Here is a 26117-nt window from a genome sequence, read left to right as displayed (position 1 = left end):
GTCTTTACCAACATTTTCTGTCAATCCATCCAGCGTTGGATAGCCTGGACAAAAATAACTGGCCGCCCCTCGAGGTGTGCAGCTGCCTGAAAACAACAAAAGCAAGTGTGCAAGTTGATATTGTACAATCACAAACAATCTACTAGTTAAAATGAGTCACTGAACACCAACAAATCCATACAGTTGAACGTTTTATTTGTTAAATTATTCCTGTCAACCTGAACAATTGTGCTGCAGAAAACAAATCTGGACAGAGACAAAAGCACACACTTGTCCCCATTTCTTTGTAATTGAGGCCTCAGTGATAAGTTAGGGTCAGCTAAATAATGGAGCATAGAGTCCATTAAAACATGAGCACAATTAGGTGGGAGGCAAACACTGCCGATAGCGTCTGACCCTACTTTATTATTGTGCAAATGGAATGACTTTGCGATCTCACTCAGTCTCAAACACAGCTACTTATTCTGTTTGTTCTGTGCACACTTAGCTACGGCTCCTGAAAACCCACCTACAATCTCCATTGAGCCACGGCGGAGTCATTTCTATTGTTGCATAAACATAAATGCACCTAGACACACAGTAACACACTGCAATTCAAATATCAGGTAACTATTTGTGCCGATGAAACATAAACCATCTCGAGCATCCTCTCATTAGTGGCTCTCACACAACATCTGAGACTCACACTGATCATCAAAAGCCCATTTAACTGGAATAAACAGCCAAATTTAAAAGGTTGAGAATCATCCATCATAAGCAATTACAGGCCAGCAGCTCTGTTCCTTAATAAAAGGCGTGCATGCACATAATGCTAGTTTAATGTGGTTAGGGTTAAGCATGAACAACATTTGAGCTGTCACAGAAACCCCGATGATGATTGACAACCATGAGGCTCAAGCTCGTGCCATCTGTTTTCCAGAGCTCAATTGTGCAAGTAGCACACTGTCCATTGTGCCATTTTAGAAAGCGAGCAACTGGGTTTGAGTCAATAGCTGCTGATTAATGCTGCAACTGTGAGAAGGGAGTCTCAGTGATTTTTCTTTTTCAGTTCCTCTAATTTTCTGTCCCTTGTGGAGCCATGAAGCTAACCTGCACCTGCACATAGATTTGAAACCAAGTTACTTCATGAATCATTTTGTAAACATGTTGATGTAATAATTACTAGAGGCTAATGGGGAAATCATAGCTGCATTTGGCTTTGCTTCACCGATCACCGCTCCTACTTTGGTGATCACTCTTTTTGCTGCATGTTCCCACTTTTTTAAAGGTGCGGTTCACTGAAAACGTATGTTGGTCATTTTTGAGTTTTCCATGCAGGGTGACCATAAAAATTGTCTTCTGATGGGAAATGGATGGTGAAACACTAGCCTGCCATATTTACATCACACTTAAACTTAACATTCATGTTTTAACACATTCACTGCCAGCCATTTCCTGCTCAGAAAAGCCCTTGACTGCCAAAACTACCAAAAGAAAGAGTAGGCTCACTTCATACTTCAGGAAGTATCAGCGTGTTTCTAGTGTTATTCGTTATTTCACAATCCATTGTCGAAGTGTGAGCTGCAGAAGCTTTTCTGGTTTGCTCCTCGCTCACAGCAGTGGGCCAAAACAATCTCCTAATTCATGGATTTTCTGCTTCCTGATCATGTGACGTGATACATAAGCGAATGAAGGTCAGCTTTAGACACGTGATGTTAATTATCACAGTTTTGTTGTAAATGGCAGTAAATGTGTTAAGGTCCGGGAATCGGCTGTGGACATCTCGACTAACTTAAGTGAACCGTTAGCATTAGCACCTTCACCACACGGCAGAAGCTCCTCTAGGCTTTTGTTACTTGTGGAGATGAAACATCCACTTTGCAAATCAGTGGTAGAGTCCCATTGCTGTTATCCAATCCAAGGCAAGACGTCCACGTATCAGGAAACATCTGAAGCTCAGCTGTGGGCAACATTTAGCTCCAAGAAATGGTGCACCGGTATATGTTTCCCCCCAAGAATGACTAACAAGGCATTCATTCCTACTAGAGACCACTGCAAGTGTATTGATTAAACGAGTGAATCACTCATATGTCTTACTTGTCATAAACATTATTATGTGGCTTGGAAGATATTCAAGTTAAGTGTATTTTATATTGCAAGCAAAATGAGTATATATGAATGTGCTGGCACACAAGGGAGCTGGGCCCAACGGCTCATGGATGTTACAGATGTGGTTAAAAAAGACACCAGGGTGACCTGTCTTCAGATGCTGGTGGCTTGGGGTGCTAACGTGCCGTTATTATAGGGCCGTTTCCACTCTCGATACTTTGGGTTTATTCTGCAGCACACACGTTTCCACTTCCGCAGGCTGGTTGAAAGGACCATTTTCCAGGCAATATTTAAAAAAGCACATGAGCTGGTAGATTCTCGGAAAGGCCCGGTAAAGTTACAGGAACTTTTGGTGAACTAATGCTGATTGGTCAAATCTCAGTAGGCAATGACATTGGTAGACTTCACCAAAACAACCAGCACTTGTAAAATCGGAAGAGTTTTAAGCTCCCAACACTTATGATGATGTCATTCATGTGTTTTCACAAAGCACCGTAAAAAACTATGCTTCTCCTGGTAATTGAACACCACATTTTTATCAGACAGCATCTCCCGGTAAAAATTTGCCATACAAAATAAAAATTTAAATGATATTAATGTATGTGGGTGATTTTGGTGTTGGTCAGTGACATCACTCACTGCTGAAGCAGTCGCGACATGCTGATATTTTAGCAAAGTCCTGAAATTGTAAGGAAACACAACAGCTGAGGGGACCGTACATTCCCCCCTCAGAGAAATTTCCAGGAACCGACAGTGAAAACAAAGCTTTTGGTGTCCCATGGAGGACCAGCACCAGGCCAATAAAGCTTTCTACAGGAATATACATAACATAACCATGAAGAGTCAGCTGCTCTCACTGAGGCCCTGGTTCTCAGCTGGAAAACAGATGGAATGTTCCAGCTGTTGGAAGTGAGTCTCTGCTTTAAGAGTTGAAGTATCGTTGTGTCTTGTTGGAAACTGACTGTAGGATGTAGGAGTGAAAGATGAATCAGTGGAATGGAACTTAATTTACTATTAATGATTATATTGCTCTGGTCTGTTGTGGTGAAGGAGCTGAGCCAAGAGCCAAACTCTTAATTCTACTGGTCCATTAACGTTCAAACCTTCATCTATGGACACAAGACTCTCTCTCTCTCTCTCTCTCTCTCTCTCTCTCTCTCTCTCTCTCTCTCTCTCTCTCTCTCTCTCTCTCTCTCTCTCTCTCTCTCTCTCTCTCTCTCTCTCTCTCTCTCTCTCTCTCTCTCTCTCTCTCTCTCTCTCTCTCTCTCTCTCTCTCTCTCTCTCTCTCTCTCTCTCTCTCTCTCTCTCTCTCTCTCTCTCATCCAGCCTGAGAATGTTTTGGGATCCCCCTGAAGAAACTGGACTGTTGCCGTGCAAAAGAATGCCTGAGTTTCCCTCCTGGCTCTGTTGGTTCAATAAGCCATCCTTGGATAAGAGGAAGAAGGGAATGGATTGATGTTCTGTCCTTCACTCTATCCTGATGGTATAGTTGTGTGAAAAAGGTTGAATTTGTTCTTATTTTAGTCTGAATGTTAAGAAAATATAATTGTACTACATAAAGCTGAAGAAATCTTAAATTTTATGTGTAAAATTATCAGCCCTGCTTTTAACATTGTAAAAAAATTGTTTTCCAATACATTTGATATTTTTATGATTTTTTTGTTTGCCATCGTGAACAATTTTACATATTATCTGTCACTTGACACACAAAAACCCCTCTCTTATTGTCTAATGGAACCCAGTTATTGTTTTTACATGCTCTTCATCTATTTAACTAAACGAGTTTCTAGATATTCACCACTTTTTCATTCATCTTATAGCCTTAGCAGCTTTTTGCACTAGCTAATGGCACTATTTAGATCACCTGGATACTCTGCTCTGCACAACAAAACTAAAGGACAACAGTGAAACGTCAGTTATTTGGCTGCCAAGTCTCACACAATATGACCTTTTGGCATTATAAGAATAATGAGTTTCTGTCATTTACAAAGTCTCAAAGTCATATTGGATTTACTGTATGCAGGATGATAAAATTCTACTACCTGAATTTGCATTTGCATCTTTTTCTAACAATTTATTTTTCTCATTGTGGGTAATAGCGTGATTTAATTATGAATGGCACATTGCAGCCTTTTTGTCTGTAAAACGATGACTTGTCCAACTCATTTTGTAACTGCCATTCAATTATCTGTTGGCTTTTTTTCCTCAGGTTTGCATCTATAATACAATTAATATGCACATCAGTAATGAGGATTGCAGGAAATAAATTGAACATGATTGTTTTGTCTTGCCTTAACCTGACTGCAGACAGAATTGCTGCTAAAACCACATTTCTCAAGATTATTATCCTCTATTTTTATCCAGCTTCACTGTAATTTATGAGTGTTTTAAATCAACTTCAGCCAGCTCTACTAAAATCTGACTATATAGGGAAATGAATTCAAGCAGACAAGAGAGTTTAAGTTCTTAGATGTTTCACTGCGCTTACAGACTTGTAGAAAAATCATCTGTGGCACATAAAACACAGTTTAGTTTACTTGACAGGCATAACGTAATGAAGCTGAAAATTCAAGGACATCCAGAAGTGTTTAGCTGCAAATCCATACAGATAGTACAAGTGATGCGTTATTTGAGTCTAACATCAGCTAGGCTTCCCCGTCTGGGCAACCTTTATCTTGTACAATTTGTTATATAACACACAGCATCGATTTGATGTGGGATAGTTGCACATCCTATAATCGAGTTAGGGTTCAATCAGTGTCAAAACAATAGTTCTGTTGGTGTAAGCAATTAGCGCTGGTAGCGCCATCCCAGACCTGTTTTATTGTTGCTGTAATATGTGTTGCAAGGCTGTGAATCATTCATGTGATATGTCTGACGTCCTGCAGTCAAATGAAAATGCAGTTAGACTACCATCGTATAGGCTTCATAGTGCTGAGGATAAGTGTAATAGGTTTACATGAATAAACAAGCTGGGATCAGTATAATACCCTACCTCCAAGGGTATTTTCATAAGAAAACTTGATGTCACAGGAAGCAGGTGCTGCCTCATGAAAATGCTGCAGCTCGTTATTTTATTTTTTAAAGTTTGTTTTCAGAATTAGGTAGTAATTTTCTTTTCTTTTGCCACAGCTTGACCATCGTTCAACACTTCTCACTTTCTTACTCTTAAAAAGTTGAAACAGAGGCCATTAACAATCAGAAAAGCAATATTAGAAGAAAAGCAGCACTAATAAATACAACTTCACTCTTAAGACAACGATGTATTTGGTATGTTTTTACTGTGTCCAGTTTCTAATTCCATTTTTATTTCTTTTTTATTACACAGAAAGTTTTTTTTTTACCTTGCTGACAGTTTCGTTTGCCAACTGCAAAACTTCCTCAGAGCTGATGCTGATGGTGGCGTCACTTCCTACTCCGAGAGGGGAGAGCGGGCAGCAGAGGGCGACAACATCCTCTGCTACCCGCGGATAAACAGAGTAGGGAGTGACGCCACCATCAGCGTCAGCTTTGAGGAAGTTTTGCAGTTGGTAAACGAAACTGTCAGCAAGTTAAAAAAAATACTTTTTCCGTGTTATAAAAAAAAAACTAAAAATGGAATGGTACAATGTGTTCCTGTAGACAAATAAGGGAGGCTGAGCTCTATTCTGACTCAATACTGATCTACATTGATGAACAGTTGACTGTAAAGTGGCTCTATTGGTTGTCTCTCTACTTTTTAAAGGCCCAGTGTGTGATATTTTTACCTGTTTACTATCAAATTCTGTGTTTCTAGTTCACAAAGTTGTCCTTTATCACTAATATTTCTCACCAACGTCAATTCTAAATATTCCTCTCAACTTGGAATTTTACATTTTAAAACGATGTTCCATGGTCAGCCACCATCTTAAAATACAGTAGCTGTCTAAGGACATAAGAGCTCCAAAAACCCGTTTGGACTACGACTGTACCCTGAAAGAAACAGCAGAGGGCAGCAGTGCGCCCTGGAAGCATGGAGTCTGCTAATTTAACTAAGAAAAGAATAGCAACATTGCTGCTGTCCTTTTTAGTTTGAATAAAAAACAATTAAATCAAAAGACACATAAAATTTGTCAGTTTGTCATCATGTCCAACACAAGGAAGCCGCATATGTATTCCAAAACAAAAACTAAAACCCGCCAGCATTCCTTCAACTAGTTCATGCCCAGTTCAGTTATCAGAAAAAGTAGCGCATCTAGCCGGGGCTCATAGAGAGCGGTATGTTAACTAGCTTACCAACGTTAGCTTACGTTCTCTCTGTAGCTGTTCACCGATGTAAATATGTTGCGGGCTTTGCCTGAATTCACCCCGCTGGATTTAAAACGTTACGTTGTAAACAGCGTTTCACTTTACACCAAAGCTGATTTTTAAAAAGTCCGGATCCCTACCAGCTTCTGTTACTGGTGGTGTTACCGGGTTCAGCTGCTGCTCTCACACCGGCATGAGAAGCTCTCTGAACACCGACAGCTCATCTAAATAAATAACGTAATTTTAACACACGTTAACCATACATTAGAGCTTTAATAGTGATAATAATTATCTCGCTTACACTACAGTGGACGGCGTGCATCCTCCAGGGTAAAATACCCATCCATCAGCATTATCGATAACTAGCATGAACACATCACATTTATCCCTGTCCCTGTCTTCCTCGTGAAATAAATGAACGTCAATCTTACCCGGTAAAAACATGTTCGCTGCAAATCTGAGGGCTGCTAGTCCACTTGATTGATCGCTGCAGTTCACTTCCGTCCTCAGTCTCCATCAAAGTTATTAAAAAAACAAAACGAGTTGAGTTTACGTCCTTGTCTCTTAGTGCAGTCAACAACGCAGTAAGTTAAACCCATTTTACTGTCAAATCACCTAAATAAAAGCGATAAAAGGCTTCAAGCTGGCTTGTTTTGACTAGTTTCACTGGAGTTCCAACGGGTGTAAACGGTCTTTTTGCCATCCATCATGGCGAAGGAGGCGGTCACATGAGTGGCGTGACGTCATGTGCAAAGGGTCAATAAATACTTTTTTTAAAAGGTCGAGTAGCTAGTTTTCAGCTTTGTGTGGGCTAGGCTAGACAGGTTGAAAATTCATTATACAAACTCATGGGTGAGCCACCATAGGTGCGATACTTTCTCTGAACTGCATGGCGCTAAAGAGTCACATTTTTTTCATCATGATTTCAATGAATTTCACACATGGGGCCCTTAAGAACACCCAATTAGGTTGCCTTTAAGTTTAGAGGTGAGAAATCCAGCAAAATATATAAAACATCAAAAATAAAAGTTAAATAAAACTCGTTTGATTGCATTTAAAAAATGGCATCATTTTCTGCTCTTTGGTTCAGATACTGATTTTACTACTTATGTAAAATAGGTCATGCATAATTGGATATCAACCTTAAAGGGACAAATTATGACTTTATAGTTATATGGCCTTACAGTTATACAATGGTCAATACCAATAATGTTCATGAAGTTTTGTGCACCAAATCCCGACCACAAAAATCTAATTCCACTGTTTTATTCTTGACATTTTCGTACCTTCCAGAATGAGCCGTTTCAGGGCTTTTTGACTTTAAGAAAACAAGCTGGAGCTACGCCCATCAACTACCCACTCAGGCTGCTATAGGCTGAGAAGCTCCACTATCTGGGAAGGGGTTGAAGTAGAGCCACTGCTCCTGCAGCAGTAACTCTCTTCTGCATGTGAGAGGTGGTTCTGCTTTCTCTTTCCAGTTTGTGATGTCACAAACAGTGACTTTTTGAAACAATTTGTTTTAGACATATAATTCCTAAAACTAACCAATGACAGAAAACAGATGAATGGGTTTTTCTTGTTTGGAGTGTTTACAGAGGCAACTGAGACCCACATGGCAAAACAGAAGGATGCAACAGGTGAGTTATCATAATAGGTGCCCTGGCATTTTTTACACATCTGAAAATAACATTTAGATAAGAATAACGATTATGTATGTATATAAATATAGTCAAATTAACTCAGTAGAAAGTAAATGTTCCTGCTCCTCTTGCAGTGTATTAATACTTGAAAATCTTAAGTAAACACACTTACCTGCCTTTCATTAAACTGGAATGGTGCACTGTGATTTCTGATCATTTTAATGAGAATTAAACAATTTTTATTTTTAAACATTCTGTTTGTTTGGTCATAAGTTTGTTTGCTGCTTTTATTACTATAACCTGATTTTAAACATTCACACTATCCTCACTGATTCATGTAGAATAGTTAAATTTTTAACTAGATATTTGTCTTGTCTGATGCTTCCATCTGACTTATCCAGAAGGTGTTCCTCCTTTATCAAACCGTCCTCTCAGTTCAATAATTAGCCGTGCCTGTTCAGGTGTAACAAAGTCTTAGGCACAGGAAGGTGTTAACAGATAAAATCTGTTTCTTAGCATGTAAAGAACCTCCTGTCGTGCCCAATAACTCACCCACTTAGTTACAAAAAGTCATTGTCACTGTGTAATTTTGCAGTGACATGCTCGTGCACACACACACACACACACACACACACACACACACACACACACACACACACACACACACACACACATCTCTGCTCACTGTAACTATGTTGGTATGTGGATCGTTTCCTTAGACCTTTACGATTGTGCCCCCTCTTGGTGGTTGTTTTAACCATATGAAAACTGCACCTCAGTCATTTAGTGAAAACCACCTATTCTGTGTCTGTTTTAACTTGCTGGTTATATTTTTTGCTCATAATCAATTTTCATCTTCTGAACAGCAAATAAAATTAATAATAGTAGATCTTAAAATGAATGTATTAACTGTGATATTAGTCCGTTTTTATGTCAAATCTGAAGCCAACGCAGGCTGATTCTAATGCTAAAGAAACAAAATATCAGAAAATTAATTTTTTTGTATTGTATTGTAATCTTTGTATTTTTAACTTCTGTCATGTGGTTTATTCTGTTCTCTCAAGCCTTGTATACTCATTTGACTTTTTCACTATCATTTTAAGACCTATTATTTAAGGAGAGATTGTTGTAATTGTATTTCTCTTATTTTCAATTAATTTAATATCAGATGTTTTTAACTAGTAGTAGTTCAAAAATAATGTTTTTGAACACTTAAAGAATTTTACTGTGAAATCATCAAATAGATTTCATTCCAGCCGGTTTGGGGGTTGTCAGTTTTTCTTTTGTCAAAAAAACTAAAGAGGGACTCAGTCACTTTTTACTAATTGTCTCAACTTGATACTTCCTGGTTCCAGTGAGCCAGCAGGGTTGCCAAGTTTGTGATGGCAAGCGCTACTGCACTGGCATTTGTAATTCGAAAGCAGCGGTGCTGCAGAAATAATATTAGTCAGTAAAAGGAGTGGCATAGAAATGATTTATTTCTCGTACACTAAAGACGCCACGGCATCATTATTGTTTTACTTTAATTTTGAGTGAATCAGGCTAGATGCTAACATTGAGCTAACAATGCTAACAGTGAATTAGAAAAAAGAACATATTAAGGTACTTTGTTCTTTAACAGTGAAGTGTGTTTATCTTCTTATCAACCAAAGAGTGTTGGCACCAGATATGACAATGTATTTATTTACTTATCAACTTATTATGTCTGATTTGTCTTTGTTTGTTATGAATCTTTTGGTACAGATCTATAACTGGCAACAGTTGATCAGATTGGACTCATTTGCATTGACTACCCGGATTGGAGTACCCAAATTTTACATCAGGATGTCATTCTTACTTCATGCACTTTTAAAAATGTACACCCAACATAAGCTCATGTCCCATGATGTACAGATTAATAGGGAACCTAAGTCACAACCATCTACTTCCGGACCATGGGTCCCTGGAAGAACAAAATAATTAACGCTAGTCAATGGGGCTAAAAACGCCATTTTCTTATTTCGCATGTTTTGTGCCATGGATTTCACATATGATGTCCATGAATTTTAAAGACACATTTTGATCCCAAGAAAGTGCTTATTTTCGAACGGGGAAACACTATTTAGGTGTTGTGTGAAAATGTGTCCAGGACTATAAATGCGCTTCACGAAAGTGACGTCATCGAACAAGACACGGAGAAAACTGAGGAAAAAGGGCTGTAAGTTCAGCAAACCTCAAATCCTTCCCACAGGAGGAAGGAATCACCGTAAATCCGGCCATTTGGTAAGTAGCAGCTACGCTAGGGGAGAGGAGATTTTGTGAGACGCCAATGTCTTGTTTGCAGTGATGTTAATTACAAACTTTACGAGCTGATAAATCTCAAAGTATGTGACTAGCGGGGTCGAAACACCCATCATTACTTTACATTTAAATTGCAGTACAACATGTGTGCGATCCAGGGCATAAGGCAAAGGGGATTAGAAAATAAAGTTTTTAGCCCCATTGACTTGCATTCATTTTTTCGTTCTTCCGGGGACCCATGAGCCGACCAGAAAAGGAGGAGACTTAGCCTCCCTATGAGCAGACATGTCCAAAGTGTGGCCCTGGGCATTATGTGATGCTTTTATTAACATTATCCATCAGTTTCACAATAAGACACATGCATCCCTATATGAGCTAAGACATTGTGTTTTATGCTTCAGCCACAGTGTAAACTGGTATTTCTTAATGTCTAATAATGTTACACCAACAAAACTCACTGGGATCTAATCAGGTTCCCAGTATAAACATTTGTGTCACTTTCCACAACACTACTAATTATTTTGCTTCTTTTTCCTTCAGACACTGTGATCTTTCTCAGAAGGGAGAACAGGATCGTTATCTGGTTCAGGATCCAGAACATGTTGAGGTTAGCTGCTTTGGGCCATTGGACAATGCAACAAATCTAAAGTAAAACTTGTTACATCAAACAGTGTGAGTCACGAGTGACCTGAGACAAACAGCCCATTTCTGTTTGCCAGGTTAAATGTCCTTTTATGAGCAACTCAAAAGAGTTAGAGCTCATGTCACGTAAACTGACGCCCCTGATGTAGGTGCAGCTTGGGACTTCCTTCCTGCTGTTTCTGTCATCAAAATTTATCTCCTGAGCTGTCAAAGTTCAAAAAGCTAAAATGGAGATAAATCATGAAGAAACAGATCACTTTCTTACTAATAAATGTGATGCAGACAACAATAAAGGCCAATAAAACTAACGATGTGTTACAGCATGTATAGGAGAAGAGATGTGGCTGTGTCCATCGAGTTAGTTAAACAAATAAGAGAGAAAAGAAAAGGAAAAAAGCAGCAGAGGAAATAAAAGCAAAGGATGTGCAGGAATCAATGGTAAGAAGCTATATTTGCCATTGTCCAATTAGACAGAGGGAGACTGGAGCTCACTAATGACCTGACATTTACACACGCTGAACTCCTGATTGCGATTACATTGTGTGTGTGTGTGTGTGTGTGTGTGTGTGTGTGTGTGTGTGTGTGTGTGTGTGTGTGTGTGTGTGTGTGTGTGTGTGTGTGTGTGTGTGTGTGTGTGTGTGGCAGAAGGAGACAAGCATGCATGGCAGAATTAATGACAAAAAGGATGGAATAAAAGCGATGGTTGGTTTGTTGGGTTTCACTTGTCGCCTCTTGTTAATGGACTCATCAATAAAAAAAAGGCAAGTTAAAAAAAGAAGGAAGGTGAAGTTTCTAAAGCAGCAGAAAGACAAGAAATGTGTAAATCAATCAACATTCACACAGACACAAACATTCAACTGTTTGTTTTTCTAAATATATTTATTGTTAAGGTGTTGAACACTTGTTTAATCAGTACAATTACAGTGATCTCTAGCCAGCAACAGAGAGCCTTAGGTCATTTATAAGTGCTCAGACCGTGGCTGTAATGTGGTGCAGTCGTGTTCTTCTCATAAAAGAATATGCTGTGGAGGTAAAAAAAGGGGGGGGCGGTCTCTGCGCTGCCATAGACTTCCGTTTATCTTGGACAGAACTTGCTTTTTATTGCAATCGAAGCTGCAGTCATTAAGTTCATTAAGTCGCCCCTAAAGGTGTCTGTCCTCCACAGTCCCCTTTCAGCCTCTGTTGATCTGAGCTTCACCTCTAATGGAGAGAAGCGCCTTGACCGCTTCATCACTCCAGTTTATCATCTCAGCTGATTCTGTTAACAAAAGCTAAACTTACGGCCCGTGTTTCCTTTCATTTTCAAAACTGCAGTCGGCCGGAGCTCGGTAGTAACTCCCCACATGATCATGACACCTCCTTCTGTTGCGCCAAGGCGTAATCTTCATTCCAGTCCAGTTCAAGGCCAGCTTTGCGGTAATATTACTACCACGCATGGCAGAATGAATGCCACAGAATTCCTACATCGCCATAAGACCACAGCGCGTTCAAAGGAACACACCGCGGCGGTAGTATTACACTGATTTGGCGACATGGTGTGTCCTCTGAAAAGGGGTTAAGTTGTATTGGTGGTGGGGGTGGGGGCAGAAGCACCTGCATCAGCACGGAGAATTCAGCTGGAGGAGAAAGTAGCATCAGACGACAAGATTTGGAGTCTTATATCCTGATATTTTAATATCTCACCGCAGAGTGGCTGACAGCACTGCGACTCTACCACTTGCAACAATGATGTTTTATCTCTTCAATTAACACACGCCTGGAGGAGTTCTGCTGTGTGGTGGAGTTGCCAATGACGTTCTTTGCTGTTACCTAAACCAACAACAGCCTTCCTCATCATGAGGCGGGTGAGTCCATGAAAGTTCAAGTCATATTGTGTAGTTTTTACTATTAATTTCTGGAAATATCCATCGAAATGTTGTAGTAAGTGATGCCCAGTTGTTGAAAAATATTGGCAGTTTCATGACATTTACCATAAAAATCTGTTCTAAAATACATGGGAGCAGGTCTAAGTCTCTGGGCAACGCCATATTGGATGCCATGATTCCTTCTATGGGAGTCTGTGAGGACAAAATGTATTTACTGATTTGTAACAAATGGTTACAAAACTCACCATTAATAAACTTTGTTGTTTTACACATTTACCTCTTCACTCATTGCCAGTGATGAAAGGGAATCAGATGTTCTTGTTATTTTGCTAGAAGTGTCACTCCAAGGAATTTTTTACCTTAATGGCCATCCGTTGGTAAGGTCTCATTTGAGCACAAAAATAACGCTTGCTTACTGTGACTTCGGTATGTATTGCCCCCTATCACCAGGGAAACTACACACTGTCCCTCCCACCACCACCAGCAGGTAGAGTGGATGAACTGTCTTGCCAAAGGACACAATGACTGAAATGACTGTGAACCTGCAAACCTCCAATACAAAGGCAAACTCCATTGTATCTTTCTACTTAAACTTCTAATTTTATATCAACACTTATGGTGACATTTACACTTAGGGTTTTACATTAAAGAGGCCCTAGAACATTTTTTTTACATTTGAAAACGACTATTTGAGCCTCTACGAATCTTTGTTGAGGTTCAAAGTGTATGTGGCATGGACCAGGGGCTTTTGGATCTACCTGCATTCATTCGGTCTGGATATTCCCAACAGTCTTCTTTGTTGTTTTCCTCTCATCCAACAAGGATGTTGGAAGTAGCTTGGGTTATCATTGTACTGCAGTTAGCATTTCTGCAACAATATTTACATGTTGCTGACTTGTAGTGGGTTGGAACATGCAAGTTTAGGGTGGTGTGTGAGTTTATGGCGTTAAACCAGCTTTTCCCGTTTCTCAGTGGTCATTACAACATTACCAGTTTACACAGGAAAGCAGGTCAGGGATGGCGCAGACTTTTGGGTATTCCACATTAGACACCCCAAGCAGCCTAAATTCAACAAGATAAATTAGAATTTTCGGAACGCTTTAATTATGGTTCATATCTTTACTTACTCTTTCTGTACTCTTATTTAGGAATCGTTTTTCTAGAAACTGTGCCTGAAGGTATTCAATTATCCTGTCCTAAGAACTGAAATGTTATTAGAAAATAAATAATTTTTGAGTATTTTTTTTGGTTCATTGTTACAGGCCCACTTGTCATGACGTTTCCCCTACAGGAAGAAGAATCTTCCTTTATCTTCCATATCTCAGAAAGCCTTGCCTGACCGCGTCCCAATCCATATCCTAAGGCCCACTCTGAGAGTAATCCCTCCCCTCCTTCTTTTACATCAGCCCCTTATCCTGATATTCCTCCCGGCCGCCGCCTATCTCCCCAGCCCTGTCCTTATTCCTCCACCGAGCTCAAGTGAACCATTGTCCTTGCCCGGCTCATTGATGGTGCCACTAAATCATGCTGGATTCTTTCTCACACAGAGCATTACCTTACCTCGCTGTTACCGCTGGCGTTGGCCCACTGGCAACAGGGTTCCGCATCATTCTGCTAACTGCTCCCGAGCTGCCTCCACATGTGGAGACAGACCAATTCACATGCACACACACACACACACACACACACACACACACACACACACACACACACACACACTAGATTATTCTCAGCATGCTGCAGGAGAAATAAATGGCTCCTATGTTGGCTGACCACAGGCTCGCGGAGCCCGGAGGGAAAATGATCCATTTGAGAGACCGACATAGACCCGGGTTTGGGGGGATATCTGACAAAATCTAAGGCCACCTAAAAATTGAATCATGATTATTTGTAGGATACATGCTAGAAGTAGTTTTGGTTGGGAGGCTGCAGAAAAATATTTTAAAAAATCACAATGCTGTTTTTAGAAAAATAGGTTGAGATAAAAATAGAAAATGTGGAGTGTACACAATGCAGGATAAATGGTCTTTACATTGCAAACATGTTATTTCTTCAGAGATCATCAAATCCAACAACAGAAGTTTCTTATTTTTCATGAGTATCTGATTAGTGAGTCGACAAGATGAGGCAGACAGCAACATTATGTCCTGGTTAGCACCATCTGCCACACAACAGGAGGAGGAGGCTCTATCTGTCTGGAAATTACCTGCTGATGGGAAACACCTGGAGGTGGACGTGAAGCTCAGCCTGAGAAGCTGGAGAACAACTTGTCATATTTCCTCACTTTAAAATGGCTCGTTTATATCTGTCAGTCAAGTTTCCACGGGAAGCAAACGCCTAATGAACACTCGACACATGGTTTTAGTCAAGCGGCTTGGTCTCTTAGAAAATCTGTATTAAATGTTAAAAGGTTTTTTAGTTTTATTTGATCAGATCAGAGTTAAGACATAAAGTGGTTTACCCTTCATCTGGCAGCTGAACAACAGCAGAACATCCATCTTCCCAGGAGAGATCACCGACAGCTGAAACTCAAAGAGAAACTCGAGCTAGAGATGCTTAACTGTAAAGTGGTTTGACATTGACATTAGCTCACCTTATGCAATTGTTCTTCACGTATGAAAGCAAAACCATGTTAGAAAAATGTTCTGATGTGGATTTGATCATAAAAATTGACAAATATGGCTGAGATTTTGTTTAAAGTGGGCATACGTTTAAAACAAAGGGGATTTCAATAAATAAAAACACAGGCAGATGCAAACTCTGTGTGTGTGTGTGTGTGTGTGTGTGTGTGTGTGTGTGTGTGTGTGTGTGTGTGTGTGTGTGTGTGTGTGTGTGTGTGTGTACTGTATAATCTGAACTACATTTCCACTAAGAAGACTACGTTTCTACTATGCATCTCCTAGAATCTTAAAGGAAGGTTTATTTTTATTTATTTTTTTATCTTTTCTGTTCCTGTAGAAGAAAACATTAATGTCAGAGTCAAGAAGTGCAAGAAACCTCAAGTTTTCACAGTATCTGTCTACATTCTTTCGTGGGTTTTTTTTAGTTGCTTGCAGCTCAAGGCTACCAGGGCATCAGATTCAGATAACAAGAATTTGTTTGGGTCAGGCTGAGATCATTTTCCTCTCTGCCTTAAGTCTTTAAACTGATTGTTTCCAGTTCTTCAGTGAAGCCAATTTTGGGTTTTTAAACCTGTCCATACCGTCCGGTGACTCCCTCCGAGATGACATCCATTTTGCGCACTAATACCGGTATCACAGCTAGAACATTGTCCAGCTTATGATTCACCTCGAGTAACGTCCCAGTCTGAGAAGTCTTCACACGGACGGTGCTTTCCGTGGGTGTGGGTCGCCCTCCAATCGCTCCCGTCTTCCCAAATTTCCAGAAAACCAGATATCCTCCCACTCCAATCAGGAGAAATCCAGTGATCATCAGGCCGAACATCCACACGTCTTCGATGTCCTCAATGGACAGCTGGCAGAGGCATATGATCTTCCGCTCCTTCCAGGAATCCAACATATATCCCACCGGGTGTGTCCCCTGTGGACATGTGGGAGCCCCCTACTCCGTTCTCATTGTTGAAAAAATCTTATCGATCGCATTGAATGACCAGTTTATCGAATCCATGGTTAGTAAAAATAAAGTTTTTCTGAAGAAATGCAGAGAAGCGCTCTGTGGGCAGACAGGACGAAGAGCCTTGGGAAAAAAAGAAAAGGGAGTGAAATAGTCTGTACTCCTCGAGTGCCTGAAGAAGAGATGAGCCCATGAATGTTAAGTGACAGTGTGACATTGTCATGGAAAAATGTATGTTTATTAGATCTTGATCATGGACTCAATCAACTGAATGTAAATGTATTGTTCTACGCCTCTTTGCATGCTCAGTTATTCAGACACACCCACACAAGACACACACACACACACGCACACACACATTCTTGACTTCCCACACACAGACACAATCTTCCTCTCTTTCTCTCTCTTTTATCTCTTGGTATAAATAAAGTCTGTGACCAGATGTTCGGGGCATTTTGCCTCGTGCATCATGCCACAGTTCTAACTGTTTGACTTGTCTGCTCATTGTCTCCTTCTCTCTTCACTATAGGAAATGGGTTATTGATAAACATATTGATGAAATCCATGACAGACATAGATCTGTCAGGCTTTTTTTATTCCTAGAGTTTCACCGTTTTTTTTTTTTCTATCAGAATCTAATGCAAGAGATAGGTGTGGGAGACTATTTTGATGTTCGGCCTGCATTCAAAACTCAGAGTGACCGATTATAATAAGAAATAATATTTAGAAAATAGTTTTTCGGTGTTCCACATATTTAATGTCAGTAATTCAGCTTAAAAGGTAAAACTAATACACTAGATAGAATCATTATATGTAAAGTCGGACTTTCAAGCCTTTACTTGTCATAAATGTGATGATTATGGCTTACAGCTTATGAAAACCCCAAATTCAAAATCTCAGACAATCAGAATATTGAGCAAAGGTTCAATGTTCTAGACTCAAAGTGTCACACTCTCATCATATATCCATCCATCCATCCCTCCACCCATTTTCTCCTGCTTATCCGGAGTCAGGTCGCAGGTGAAGCAGCCTAAATCGAGAGGCCCAGACTTCTCTCTCCCCAGCCACTTGGGCCAGCTCTTCCTGGGGAATCCCAAGGCGTTCCCTAGCCAGGTGAGAGACGTAGTCCCTCCAGTATTGTCCTGGGTCTACCTTTAGATCTCCTCCCAGTTGGATGTGCCCTGAAAACCTCACCAGGGAGGCGTCCAGGAGGCATTCTGACCAGATGCCCGAGCCACCTCAAATGGCTCCTCTCAAATGTGGAGGAGCAGCGGATCTTCACCGAGCCCCTCCCGGATGACCGAGTATCTCACCTTATCTCTAAAGGAGAGCCCAGACACTCTGCGGAGAAAAATCCTTTTGGCCGCTTGCATCCATGATCTTGTTCTTTCGGTCACTACCCATAGCTCGTGACCATAGTTGGGGGTAGGAACGTAGATCGACTGGTAAATCAAGAGCTTTGTCTTCTGACTCTGCTCTCTCTTCACCACGACAGATCGGTACAACGCCCGCATCACTGCAGACACAGCACCAATCTGCCTATCGATCTTGCGCTCCATTTTTCCCTCACTCATGAAATAGACCCCGAGATACTTAAACTCCTCCACTTGGGGCAGGACCTCGTCCCTGACCTGGAGAAGACATTCTACCCTTTTCCGAATCAAGACCATGGTCTTGCATTTAGAGGAGCTGATTCTCATTCCAGCTGCTTTACACTCAGCTACGAACCGCTCCAGCGAAAGCCAAAGATCACGTTCTGGTGGAGCCAACAGGACCACATCACCTGCATAAAGCAAAGACTCAATCCTCAGGCCACCCAAATGGATGCCCTCAACATCTTGGCTGCACCTAGAAATCCTGCCCATAAAGGTTATGAACAGAATCGGTGACAAAGGGCAGCCTTGGCAGAGTCCAACTCTCACTGGGAACGAGCCCGACCTCTCATCATCTAATGAATCCAAAACACTTGCAAAGAGTTCCGGATGGTCTCTCAGGCTACGTTGAAGAAACAAATGGATTTTTGCACCATATTTAAATTTTTCTAATTTCACTTGTACTTTCATAAGCTTCAGCTGTTTTGTGATATTTCTTTAATCTAAAAAGTTGAGAGTGAATCAGGGTGATCAGACCTGAAGCTCCAGATATCAGTCTCTAGCAGTTATTAATATTCTTCTGAAGTGTTTTGGTGTCTGCGAGAGGGCCTTCCACTCTCTCCCGCCCTCTCACCAACTGTCTGTTCTCTTAATTGGAGCTGGGAGTCCAGGGCCTCGTCTGACCACTGCACACACCCCTGGGAAAACGCTAGGTACAACTTGACTCTGAGTGGGTGTACTATATATGTGTGTGTGTCTTTGAGCGGATGTGTTTGAGAAAAGGAATTAAATAGAAAAATGAGTGAAAATTAGGCTTTAAAGGAAGTGAAGGAGTCATTTTCTGTAAAGCCTCATTTTGTGAGAATTTAGCCAAACATGCCAAGACAGCTGAGGATCAGAAAGTCAAAAACTTCTAATGAATACCAAAAAGAAGGAATGACTGGAAATGTTTCCTCTTACACTTCTCAGTAGGCCATTAACTGACTTTACTGATATGTTATTTTAACTTAAAGGGATATTCCACCACCTCTGTTGTTTCCTCAGAGGTAGATAAGTGGGGAAAAAGCAGTTTGTAACCATTCTAGTCATTCTCCTAATCTGGCAGTGTTCAGTTAGCTTTAGCTTAGCGTAAACAATGTAACTGAATGGTAACAGCTAGCATTTCATGTGAAAAAGTCATGAAAAGTACTCAATATTGATCCCAATTTTTCTTGCTGACCTCTATAATCATATCGACTGCAAATGAGAATAATAAGTAACAGGAAGGACTTACAGGAGCCTAATTAGATTTGGGAATACGTTACGACAACGCAGTGGCACTGTAAGTTGCCACTACAAGATGCATGGACATCACGCAGCTACGTGATGTCTGGCAGACAACGATTAACAGGTTTACCGTATAACATTTACAACCCTAACCCTAATGACAGTGCAGAAAGTTTTGGGCCCGTCGTGCTCTTACGTTAAATTTCATTTAGAGGTGGAATAACCATTTAAAACATTGCAATAGATTTAAGCTATTTGCCTTACATCCTGTTTACGTGTGTCTTTGTGTTGTTTTTATTTAAAAACACTAGCGACATCTAGTGGGTGGAGGTTGTAGAACAAGGTTTCCAGCCGTCAGGATACCAGGTTCTCTGCACATGAGCATTTTTATTTGGGTCAATCTGTTGTAGACTTCGCCTAAACTCTGGTTTAGGTCTTTTACGGTTGCTCCTCTTCTGAGAAGGATAACAACATCTTCTGGGTTCAGAAGCAGCTGCTGGACTTGCAGAGTCCGCCATGTTCCACAGTGCCTGCCTCGCTGTGCCGAGCGGACCGTTTCACGACTCACAATGGTGCCCTTTGTTGGTTGGTAGATGTGAACATAAACCCAGTGTAGTTCCCGTCAAAATAAATATTTGATTTTTTTTATTTCAAATGTTTAAATCATTTAAAAAAATATAGCTTTTAAAGGAAATACTGTACTTTCATTCTGCACATCTCTGAACGCCCCGTGGAGCTTTTTATTAGGTTGTTCCATATTTAGCCATTAACAGACAAGGTTTGTCCTGCTTATAACAGTGAAGTAATAATTTAACTCCAGTAAACAGATGAAACAAGCTGGGAGAACACTCAGAAAATGAGAGCTACATTATTCCAGCAGAAGTTAAACAATGTCTGTAATAATTAATAACCATATAGAAATAAAACTATACGGGCGCAGTAATTATTTTATGAATTCATGTGTTATTTCCTCATGATAAATCAGTCTTGTCCGAGGACTTGTGTGCACTTACTTTATGTATACTGATTTGTCTCAATTTATCCTCACATTATTTTTCTCTGCTTGTAAATATTGATATTGATGATTTAGCGTGTAAATGGGTAATTGCCCATCTTGATTTTCGCAAGATTTTAATTTTCCAAGCAGGTCCTCAGAGCTGCAGAGATTTATTTATTTATTGATTGAAAAACAAGAGTTCATTCAGGAAAAATCAACATGGCATATCTTAATTGATTGTGGTATCGACTGGATAAATGCAAGTTCTGAGTGCATTAGGCTGCCTGAGCCGGATTAAATCACGCTTATCTCATCTGCTTTCAAAACCTGAATGAATGATCTGAACGATTGTTTTGACTGTAATAAATGAGCAGTTAGACTCTGAATCTGCTGGTGTGGGAGTGACTTTGTTCATCTATTCATCAGTAAATAAGCTTTCCTTATCTATTAGCTATGAATAAATTCTCATCCTGTACATGAATGAGCACGTTCGAGTATCCATTATGCTCAGGTTGCAGCCTGGCAGGACCGATTCTCTTATGATCTTCCAGATCTAGGAATCCAGCTGCCACACGGGATAATAATTAGGCATCAGGTAGAACGGAAAGAGTGTTTGAAATGCAAAACGTGTTGTTGCTTTTAGATTGTGCCTCGTTTTTACCGAACCTGATTCATATCGTCAGATTTACCTTCACAAAGCAAGAAGGGAAGACTTGTTTCTTCTTTTCTAAATCAAAGACAGAAGCGCATTTTAATATCATGAGAAAATAAATTAATAAAAGTACTCTCAGGAGATTTGAGTTCCTGGCAGCAGTTCTATACATTTTCTTATCACAGATTATAAATTTGCAAAGAAATTTGCAAGTTTAGTTCCTGTCTCAAGCCTCGACCAGAACTCGGTCCGGTTCTGATCAAGTCTTGCTCTTTTATTCGATTTTTCTCAGTCACTACTTCTGTCAAGGATGTTTGAGACATAATTAAGTGCATAGCTTCCTGAATGACATCTCACTGGACTGGTGAGCTAACTGCTAGTCTAAGCACAGCTAAAACCTAGTAGCGCTTTCACATCTGGACTGGCACAGACTCGCCTGGTGGGTTTACATCTGGGTAGCCTGCTTTTTTTTTCATGTGATGCTGACCTTTTTTCAGCACTCTTCCCCTGCAGTCCAGCTGAAGCCACACCCTCTCCTGACTGACTGGCCGGCTGAAATTCACACCTACCTTTAGAGGGAGCCTTCGATTGGCAGGTAGAATCAGATGGAGGGAGCTTCCCGCATAAGCAATTCATTATCATTCTGGATACTGTGACGTAAACATCTCTGAGTTGCAGCTCCAGGTCTCTCTCTCTCTCTCTCTCTCTCTCTCTCTCTCTCTCTCTCTCTCTCTCTCTCTCTCTCTCTCTCTCTCTCTCTCTCTCTCTCTCTCTCTCTCTCTCTCTCTCTCTCTCTCTCTCTCTCTCTCTCACTGAGACTGTGTGTGTGCTGTGAGGAGCAGAGAGAGAGAGCTGCTGAAGCTGGGCCTGTGAGGACAGACTGCTATGAAGCGCATCCACAGCACTCACTGTGAGAGAGGGCAGGAAGTCAGAGTCGCCTTTGTTTTCTGACTTCTTCGCATGTCTTTTTTCCCACCCACATGCTCAGAGATCTCCACGTTCCCGAGAAGGCTGTGTGCGACCGGGCTGACGCTACCAAGACCACACAGGGCGGACCCAGATGTGAATGCTAAAGCACAAAGACTACAGCCAGGTCAGGAAAATACCTGGGCTTGTTAAAATTTGTTTTTTCCCACTCATTTAACACTGGGAATTAAATCGACAGACAAAATTTCACATTTTATGTGGAATATCTCTTTAGTGAGTTGTTCAAAACTATAACAGCAAGACAGCCGACTCCTCTACTGCCAGAGGCATACTTCTGTTATAAGTGCAGTAAGTGCTCCCTACCGTAAAATACCCAAGAGTGTTACCACCAGATTTGACTATCAGCTTATCAACTTATCAATTTACTGTGTGTGACTCAACTTTGCTTGTCATCTAGAATCTTCTGGCGCTGATCCATAATTGGCAACAGCCATGAAAGTAGCAGAACAACATCGAGAAAGTAACTTTTTGTTCAGAAACATGGATTGCAGTACCCAAATTTGACCACAGGATGTCATTTCTACTTAATTTTTACATATTGCACCTTTTACATTGAGTGTATTGTCAAATATTTTGCTTTTAATTATTATGATTAAAGTCTTGTAAATGGAATATTATTGGGGTCAGGTACATAAGATTATTTTCTTAAAACAAGGAATTTAATTAATTTTAACTTATTTCATTTTTATTTGTTATTTTTATTTATTTATTTTTTTACATTTCTTCTTTTGTTACCTTTTCCTCGTTTTTAAAAAGGTTTGAGGCTGCATATCCAGACTAGTGATGATAAATTATAAATGCTCTTGTATAGCACCTCTCAGAGTAAGGACTCCAAAGTGCTTTACACTACAGTGTATCATTCACCCATTCACACACACATTCACACACTGGTGGTGATGAGCTACAATGTAGCCACAGCTTCCCTGGGGCGCACTGACAGAGGCGAGGCTGCCGAGCACAGGCGCCACCGGTCCCTCCGACCACCACCAGCAGGTAAGGTGGGTTAAGTGTCTTGCCCAAGGACACAACAGCAGAATTCTCTGTCCGGAGCCGGGATCGAACCTGCAACCTTCCGATTACTGGACAACTCTCTCAACCTGTTGAGCTACTGCTGCCCTGATGTGTCAGTTGCAAACGAACCGGCTCGCCTGATTCATGTTTCTCCGTCTGCGTCAGTGCAGAGACACGCAGCGTCCTTGTGGGCTTGCTGGAGAGCTCCGCAAGGACGGACAGAGTCGAGCTCTTTTTTCTAAACATCTGTCCGTCGAAATGGACAACGCAAGCTTGTGATTGGTCAGGACGCCGCTGTTGTCTATACCGCCGCCATTGCCTACACCGCTGCCATTGCGCCCTCAAAAACATAAAGAGAGCCGAGGATAACTAGTGGCAGACAAGGAGCAGCTTGAAGAATACCTCGCGACAAAACTCTAAAATATGAACGTTTAATTCCCCTGTGACTGGTGGAGTGAAAAGATGCACAGCAAGTGTTTTATTTGTGGACGGAAATGACAGGGAGCATGGGTTTAGAGGTGGGGAGCGCATGAAGAGGTGAAGGAGAATGAGAGACAAATCTGTTTGTGTTAAAAAGTCTCTTATATACAAAAAAGCACAATATAAACACACTATCTTGGACCAGATACATGACAGGATACCACAGAACAGCGTTTCGCCCTCTGATGTCCTGCCGGGCAATTGCTTTGCAACACTCCCCAGGAGACGGAGATGTATGAGAGCAAAATGCCTCCGTCAATCCGTACGGGTGTCTGTCCCTTGCGGAGCTGGCGGAGAAGCATGAATCAGGCTTTAGAGCTGGCTCTATGAAGTGAACGACGGGAGTCGGCTCGTCATTGGGTGCTGTGTGTCGTCCCGTCCACCCCCCCTCCCCGTTTTGGTGAAAGCTACAGGCATTTAGTCAACATGTGTAACTGTATGTCCAGACTGTCCACACACAGTCTGGACATGCAGTAGGGGCGGGGACGAGGGAGGATCAGACTCAGACAGACACACAGCAGAGCACATGCGGTCGGAGGGAGACGAGAGGGAATGAGGAGGAAAAAGGCGAGCGAGAGAGGAGAGTGCGATGAAGACTGTGAGAAAATGAGTGACAGCAGTCAGAAAGTTGAGATTTCTTAAAGTGTTCAGTTAATAAATCCATATAAATGATATATATTTGATATTTTGCATTTTTTTTACTTTAGTAAATCATTTTACATGTAGTTTTGCATTAATTTTGGTGTTAAATATACGTTACGCAACAGAAAATCTGAGGAGCCACTTGGGAGCCGAAAGAACTGGCTCTCTAAAAAGAGCCAGAATTCCCATCACTAATCCAGACTTTAGGCATGCATGCATGATCAAATATAAACCTTCAGTCATAAAAACTTTGCAGACAGAGAGATGAGACATTAAACTTTCATTTCACTGACCTGTAATAATTTGTTCAACTGTAAATAACATAATTAGCACTCATGTGAGCAGAGAACAACACTAATTACACACAAACATTTGTTTTTTTAGCGGCAGCCAGTACTGGTTTTAGTGGAGCTGGTGGAAGTGAAAAAATAAACACAATTATAAAAAGAGACGAGCAGAGAGACAGAAAATAGGTGCAGAAAAAAAGAGAATATGACAGGTAAAAGGGAGGTGAGGATGGTGTTCCATATCCATTGATGTTTTTCACTTGCTCCATTACTACCAGGCTGTTGGTTCTTTTACGTTTTCCATTTTTGTTTTTGAGATTTGCACAAACCAAAGCTTCGGGATTGTTTTTCTTCCTCTTGTTAAACCACCACGAGTGAGTGAGAGCTTAATGAGGAGAAAGGTGAGCAAGGTATAAGGACAACAAAAATACAGGATGGAAAGAAGGGCCAAGCAAAGCAGTACCTATGCTAATGGACTAATGGGTTTATTGACTGTGGCTGATAATGTTCCTCCTCCTCATCATCATCATCCTCCACCTGCTCCAACACTGAGCTGGAAAATGTGTGCACAGAGCAGGATGTGGAGTGTTTTCATGATAGGTAAAGACGCTTTTAGGGATTTTCCTTATCTCTCCCTCTGGATGTGCATAATTAGCTGGATTAATTTCAGAACCGACTGTAAACACAGTAAAAATTACCTTTATTTCTAATAAAACGATTTACAGTCAAGAAAAGTGAATAACAGGACTCGTGACTCAAGTCATTAGTTTTCAGATGAAATAAAAATAAAAACTAATTACAATCCGGCTGTTTTTTATTTGCTTATTCACAAAAATGGTGTCCAGACGTTTTGAATCTGGGCCAAAATCGGCACTCGTCAACCACATATTTATTGTTTTGAATAAATAAAACAGACTTATTTAACTGTTATTTTTTAAATTAGCATCAGCTCAATAACACTACAATTACAATATTTTCAATAAAAAGAACAAAGTATTTGGTTTTCAGTAGAAAAGATTTATAGATGTAGCGTAATGGTTTATGGCTCTTTTATGAAAGATGAACCATCCTACATAATAATCTGGAATATTAATTTAAATAAATTAATAACCAAATTTTATAGAGATAAGAAGACTCAAAGATTGTTTTCATCGATAAACTGAAGATCATATCCGATTGTCTGTGTTTCAGTTCAATGAAAAGACAAGTTTCAAATTTAAGAGTTTTAATTCTTCAATTTAAACTAACAATTTGAAATGACAATCATAGGAAAAATAATCAACATTGGCAACCTTGTTGGACAATCTTTAACAGATGATATTTTAAGCTTAAACAAATAGACCTTGTGTTGGATGTGCTAAGATTGAGGATGATGTAATTATGAATGCGTGCATGCAGGTGTCTGAGATTGCTTCAGGGAGAGAAAAGGTGAATCTGAGTGAAAAATGATGTTTTGAATTAAACTTTAGTTTTTATTAGGAAAACTGCATCAGAACGCTATCTATTGTGTTCTGCCTCACCGTACTGAGGACCCTCTTTCAGATCCGGACCTCGGAGGATGTTTATCCAGGTCACATCTTGGCTGGCAGAGAAGAAGAAGGTGTGCTGACGGTCCAGTCCAGAGTTGACCTCGGTACATGTTGATGAAGCGTTTGGCAGATGCGCTTTCTCAAGTTTAAATTAACTCAGAAATCAAAGACTCTGGGACGAGTCTGCGTAAGCTGGTTGCATTTCAGCTATTCTGTCTGGCTTGACAGAATTAGCGTGGGGGGGAGAAAAGAGCCGGCGGGGCTCCTTTCCCCGTTGGCGTTTGTTCCGCACGTCCGCTCTCTTTCGTTCTCAATCTTGT

At 40.6% G+C, this 26117-nt stretch overlaps 1 long non-coding RNA gene across 1 annotated transcript; it reads right to left on the bottom strand.

The window, feature by feature from the left end:
- On the bottom strand, positions 1–26117 carry LOC139071624 (uncharacterized). The gene is made up of 4 exons (XR_011521474.1): positions 25789–26117; positions 15243–16477; positions 14342–14410; positions 1–86 (listed from the first exon to the last, which is right to left on the bottom strand). It is a non-coding gene; the product is annotated as an uncharacterized lncRNA (long non-coding RNA).

This window comes from Nothobranchius furzeri, chromosome 9, assembly GCF_043380555.1.
Source record: "Nothobranchius furzeri strain GRZ-AD chromosome 9, NfurGRZ-RIMD1, whole genome shotgun sequence".
NCBI lineage: Eukaryota > Metazoa > Chordata > Actinopteri > Cyprinodontiformes > Nothobranchiidae > Nothobranchius > Nothobranchius furzeri.
Note: the sequence above shows the minus strand (reverse complement) of the source record. Positions and strands in the feature narration are given on the sequence as shown.